Below are 6,008 nucleotides of genomic sequence, written 5' to 3' on the forward strand. Positions count from 1 at the left end.
TGAGTTTTTCAAATGCTGCCTGGCTACCCTCATCCCAGGACCACTCCACTCCTTTGTGTAGGAGTCGGAGCAGCGGGGCTGCTGTGGCTGCATAATCCTCAATGAAGTCTCTGCAGTACCCGATCAGTCCCAGAAAGGACCTCACACCTGTTACAGTGGTGGGGATCGGTAGATCTTGCACCGATTCCCGTCTAACCTTGCCTATGGCTCTCTCTCCAGCGTGGATGGTCAGGCCCAGGAATTTTACTTCCTGCTGGCCGATCCGTGCCTTCTTTGGGTTCACCTTGAAACCCTTTCTGCCTAACAGCTCCAATAGCTCGGCCAATAGTGGACCATGCTCCTCCCTGGAATCTGTGAACAGGAGCATGTCGTCCACATACTGCACTAGCTGATTGGACTGGCTGAACTCTTTTAAGCTTCCTGCCATACATTGGTGGAAAATGCTGGGGCTGTTATGGAAACCCTGTGGCAAGCAGTTCCAGGTGTACTGTTGCCCTTTAAAAGTAAAGGCAAACTTGTAGTGATCCTCCCTCCTTAAAGGGATGGACCAAAACTCATTGGAAATATCCAGCACAATAAACGTGTTTGCGGATGCTGGGATACTCCCTATCAGGTCGGCAGCTGCTGCTACCGTCGGCGCGCAGGCTGGGATGTTACTGTTGAGGACTCTGTAGTCCACCGTGGCTCTCCATGAATTGTCCGGCTTCTTCACCGGCCACAAAGGAGAGTTTACGTGGGTGGCTATCGGCCTCAACACGCCCTGCTGCACCAGTGAAGATATTGCTGTCTCCATGTCGGGCTCCGCTTCCCTGGGGAAGTTGTACTGTTTTTGGGGTCGGGCCATGGGGTCCCCGTCTACTCTGACCTCAAACCCGGTGACCCTCCCGCAATCGTGTTTGTGAGTGGCAAACGTAGTCAGGTGGTCTGACACAAATGCCTGCAGATCTTGTGGGACACTTGCGACCATGAGCTCAAGGTCATAGCCCTCTTTTGGCTTCACGGTACACAGGGTCCCTTTCCCTTCCTTTTCTGGGATGATGACTGTCTTGCCTCTCTTACCCGTGCTCGCTCCCCAGAGACAGTGATTTCTAAGATCCACGAGAATCCCGTGTTCCACTAAGAAATCGGACCCAAGGATCCCTTTAACCACCCTCCACCTCCCACTTCATCAGTATACACTTCCACGTGGTGCAGAGTGGTCCTAAATGAATGGAGAGAGGGATAGAGAATGCGCCAGCCTGTTCTTTACCTGTGAAGCCCGACAGAATATATGGAACCCCGGTGGACAGAGGTGAGGTGGTGGGGTTGGCTGTGTGGATCACGGTGCACGATGCCCCCGTATCCAACAGATAGGTCCCCCTTTCCTACTCTACTTCCATCTCCACGAGGGGTCGTCTCCATAAATCATATCGCAGCGAACACAGGTAAATGGGCTGCGCTGGCTCTAGTCATTGGGGTGAAGCGGTCGGGTTTGTGAGAACGACAGGACTGGTGGTGGCTGCTACCCTCCCCTGCGAGATCATAAGAGACTGCATTGGCTCTAAAATAGACTCTATTGTAGCGGGATCCATAGCTGCACCGGTTCCCTTTTCTGGGGCGGCGGTCTGGGCTTGGGCTTGGGCTGTGGGAGATCTTCCCTTATTATCCTTCCACGGATTTTTACAGTCCCTGCGTCAATGTCCATCTTTCCCACACCCGTAGCAATTGAGCTTGGCTTGGGGAGGGCGATTCCCCTCCTGATGCCATTCCTTTTTGCTTGGAGCTGCGGGTTTTGCCTCATGCACTTTTCCCTTAGAGGGAGGTGCCTCCTGACTCCTGCAATTCTTGTATGCAATGGTGAGCTATCGGAGCACTGTCTCCTCTGTGGTACCGGGACCTTGGGGGTCAAACCAAGATTTGGCTTGGGCCTGTATCTGTGGCGAGCTGTTGGCAACCAGGCAGCGGAGCCAATGAACCCGCTGGACATTGTTCATTGCGGCTCATTCCGGCATGCCCAGACAGCTGTACCGATACACTGGCCACAGCCTTTCTGCGAAAACCCGTGGGGGTTCTCCAGTTAGCTGCACAGTCCCTTCCACATGGAACAACGGATTGCCGTCATCAACCCCCATAACCACCCGGACCTCGTCCCTGAGCTCCACATACCCTTTCCATCCCCTCTTACTCCTGTCCGAGAGGCACTTAAGGATTGTGCTATCCAGTGAGAACAGCAACATCTTCGCCTGTTCAAGATCATCACAATCATTGATGGCGGCTGTCTCCTCTATCTCCCTGAAATGGACTGAGGGTTCTCCCTTCTCGGTGAGTTTTGGGAGGTGGCTCACCATCGCTCTGAGGTGTTGGGCACCGTGTGGCAGCATGATTTGGTTCAGGCGGGGTCCGTCCGCGCCATTTGCGTCGGTAGGACCGTACCTCTGGTGCCGAGTAGGACACATTGGTGCCAGCTCCGGCTTTACTACCAGGGTTTGTTCCACCTCTGGTTCTACTTCGGCTTCCTCCCCTTCGACCACCCCCCCTTCGGGCCAAACCTCGTTATAGCTCGGCAGTACTGAGGGTTCAGTGGCAGGTGCCACAACTATTTCGTGTGGAATCGGTCTTTTGGATTCCTTCAGGAAGTCTATTTGACTCGTTTTTGGGCTTACGAGGCATACCATGCCTTTGGCCTTTGCCAAGGCCATTCTTAGGTCTTCTAATGCCTTCTGGCAGGGGCCGTGGTCTGCGCTCTCAAACCCATTCTCAATGGCCAGCTTGTAAGCTGCCTTGACCTCTACTACTCTCTCCTCCTGCACTCTTAGCTGTTGTGCGATGCAGGCGCTTTTCTCCCGTACCCTCGCTTCATCCAACTTTGCCTCAGTAGCCTGACATTCCAGGTACTCTATTTTAGCCTGATGTTGGCTGGCTACAGTTTGGCGTTCCTGATTCAGCGTGTGAAGCGCTGCGATGAGTTTTTCCCCACCCATGGCCTTTTCCTCTATCTCTGAAGCCTGGGTTCTGATTTTCACTGCCTGCGCTGCAACGACCTTGTCCAAAATCTGGACTTGTCTTTTGTAGCACATCAGCCACACTGCCTTCTCGACTGACTTCTTATGTTCTTTGCTCTCTGTCCACCTGATGGCTGCGTCTACCAGACGCTCATCCAGTAAGAGATCGGAAATCCACTGCTTAGTGAGATTTACCTCACCAAAAACATAATCTGCTATCCTCTCATCCATAACATTTCGTCCATTTAAACCTGGGCCTAATACATTGCAATCCTGCTGACAGTGTCCTGCCGCGGCCGCCATTTTCTGTAAGGGGTTCTTAGATCGCAGAGGTTTCTCTCTCTAGAGGCCTCTCTCTCTTGCACAGTAAAACCTTGAGTGGTTCGACCCACTCGCCCCTTAGGTTATATACACTGGACTTTGAGGCAGGAACTACAATGCAGAGAATACTCTATAGACCAAGTTTAATGAAAACGACATTAAATTTTATTGCACAAAGGAACAAAATTGAATGTAAGCCAATAAGGTACATGGGAGGGAAAAACAAATCATAATACAGTACTGATCAACCTATATTCAGGCATGTTATACTTTACAAAAGTCATCTCGAAATGGGGAAACACACGGAACATCGAGGGATAACAACTCATAATTAATTATATCCAAAATGCCCACCCCCTAAGCCTAGCTAGATCAGATTACGAGGGGCCAGAAACATGCTCACCAATCCAATGAGAAAGTATAAGATTTTGAAAGGCCTGCGTTTTGATCCTCTCAGGTGTCCTGTCTCCACATGGTCAACGCTGCAGGCTGTGACTCTCTCTCTTCTTCCTCGAGCTGAAGGTCATGGACAGGCTGGATGATGGCGGGCCTGGATGGCAGCGTGGACGGAGTCCACCTATTTGATCATGGTCAAATAGGTTTCTAAACAGAGCCCAGCTGGTTTACCATTTTCAGATAGGTTTCTTCTGAAGGGCTGCTGTCCTTCATCTCATCAACGGCCCGGGGTTTGCCGATGATCTCCCGATGGTTACCCCGGGGCGGGACGCAGACTCAAATCACCTTCTTGGCTGGTCTCCGGGTTGACGTTCCTCCACGTCTCTCGAACAAAAAAACAAGCTAGCTCAAAAAGCTACCAGCTACAAGCTCCAGGCTGCAAGCTACCAGCAAAAAGCTACAGATGGCTACCCCGGGATTCCATTATACTTTTCCGTGGAGGACCTTATCTCCCGCCAAATCAAGGTTAGTCTTTGTTTAACTTTTGGCGGGCTTGTAGCACAGCGGGGTAGTCTTTGTTTTTAAAGTATCTTCGAATGGCCGGTAATGGTGCTTGATGTTTCCCCTGTGAATATGAAACTGTTTCCCTTTGTCTGGGTAAACATTTTGATGGACTTTATCTACAGGCCGATCTGATCAGATCTGCATCCAATCTATATGTATGGGGTTCTGTCTGGTTTCGTTTTCCCTGAAACTGCCTTCCAGAACCTACTGTGGGCTGAATCCACAAAAGCTGTCTGAGGACTGCAGGAACCATTTTAAGGTGTCCCAAAAGCTGGTCACGGGGTCTGGCGCCCAATTTTGTGTCCCTTTTTCTGGGCTTCTTTCAAAACAATCTTTAAAAGTTATGCCTTTTCTGCCAATAGACACTTATAGGACAATGTTCAATTTTGCGCAACTTACATATCCCCCCACCCCTCAGTTCCTACCTCCAGGAAGGGGGGCAGGCAGACCAAAGGGCCTCCCCTTTTCTGCTTTTAGTTCATCCTCTAATTTTTCAGAGTTTTCTGTTGCCGTTTTATAACGAAGCACATGCCTTTCGAGTCTGGCAAAATTTTGTTCAACAGTGGCAATATTCTGTTCTGCCTTACACTTTAAACTTGTACTCACTCAACTGCCTATCCGCATCTCTCTGCATTTCAAGAATTTGTAGATCTATGCCATTTTTGTATTTCTCTTCTCCTTCTGATAAGGAATCCCGCAATTCACTGAGTGAAACATCTGGATCCAGAATGCTACTCGTATCCCCACTCCCTCGTCGAGCAGATGATCCCCCAAGTGAGGCCAGTGCCACTGCCGACAACCCTGCAACTGCATTTCAAGAAGCAGGCCGAGAAAACGATTCAGCCTTCTCATCCAACTCTTTTTTTTTCTAGTCGATCAGAATGTGTGAGCACATTCTCAACCTTAAAATTGTTCTGTCATTCCTCTTCCAACTGCAATTTCATCTTTCTGATATGTGCAAGTAATTCTACCTTTTCATCGGCCAGTTTCTTTAGCCGCACATCTAGTGGTCCATCTCCTGCACATTCAAGCACTTGAGCGGCCTCTTGAGACACAACTGTAATTGCACCAACAACTGGTTCATGGTTTGCATCACCATTAGGTGTGCCTTCTGGGATTATCACCAAACCGTGTTTCTCTATAAGCTCGTCCCTTTGCCGAATACCCTCTTTTAGTTCTTCTACTTTATGTTGTGACACACTACACGTATGTTTTTGTCATTCCAGTTCCTTAGATTTTTTCCTCATTTTCTCTATATAGCTCTTCCATTTGCTCCTCCAATTCCTCAATAACATGTTTTAGTGTATCCACTTGGTAGACGAAGTTTGATTTTTCATTGTCTAGTTGTGCATTGGAGAGCATAGCTTTTTTTTTATAAATGGGCCTCCATTGCTCCACCAAAGGGTTTCCAACAATGTGTGTTTTGTCCTCCCAGCCACCAGAGGGCTAAAGCCAGCATTTTCCACCATATGCAATCAACCACCACCCAGACCGAGGGGTGTGTTGATGCGAGCTGAGCGGGGGTGGAGGACACAAGCACAGTCACAAGATTGGTACATGAAATACAGCAGTTAGCTGTGTTTTATTTTTAGAAAACGGGGGAAAATGTTCACATCTATCAACATCCAATAAATCAGTTTTCTCCAAAAACAATAAGCCAGGGTTACTTTACCACTGGATCTTACTCCTCAGGTACTGGCCCTGTCCTGGGCCTCTCCTCAGGCCCTCAGAACTAAACAATATTTT

The 6,008-nt window shown here is 49.4% G+C and overlaps 1 pseudogene; it reads right to left on the reverse strand.

Annotated features, from left to right (window-relative positions):
* Positions 1-4,676: 4,676 nt before the first annotated feature.
* On the reverse strand, positions 4,677-5,624 carry LOC147092795 (leucine-rich repeat flightless-interacting protein 2 pseudogene; annotated as a pseudogene).
* Between the last annotated feature and the right edge of the window lie 384 nt (positions 5,625-6,008).

Source organism: Somniosus microcephalus, unplaced genomic scaffold, assembly GCF_052327205.1.
Source record: "Somniosus microcephalus isolate GS21.2 unplaced genomic scaffold, FLI_Smic_1.0 unresolved_chr2, whole genome shotgun sequence".
NCBI lineage: Eukaryota > Metazoa > Chordata > Chondrichthyes > Squaliformes > Somniosidae > Somniosus > Somniosus microcephalus.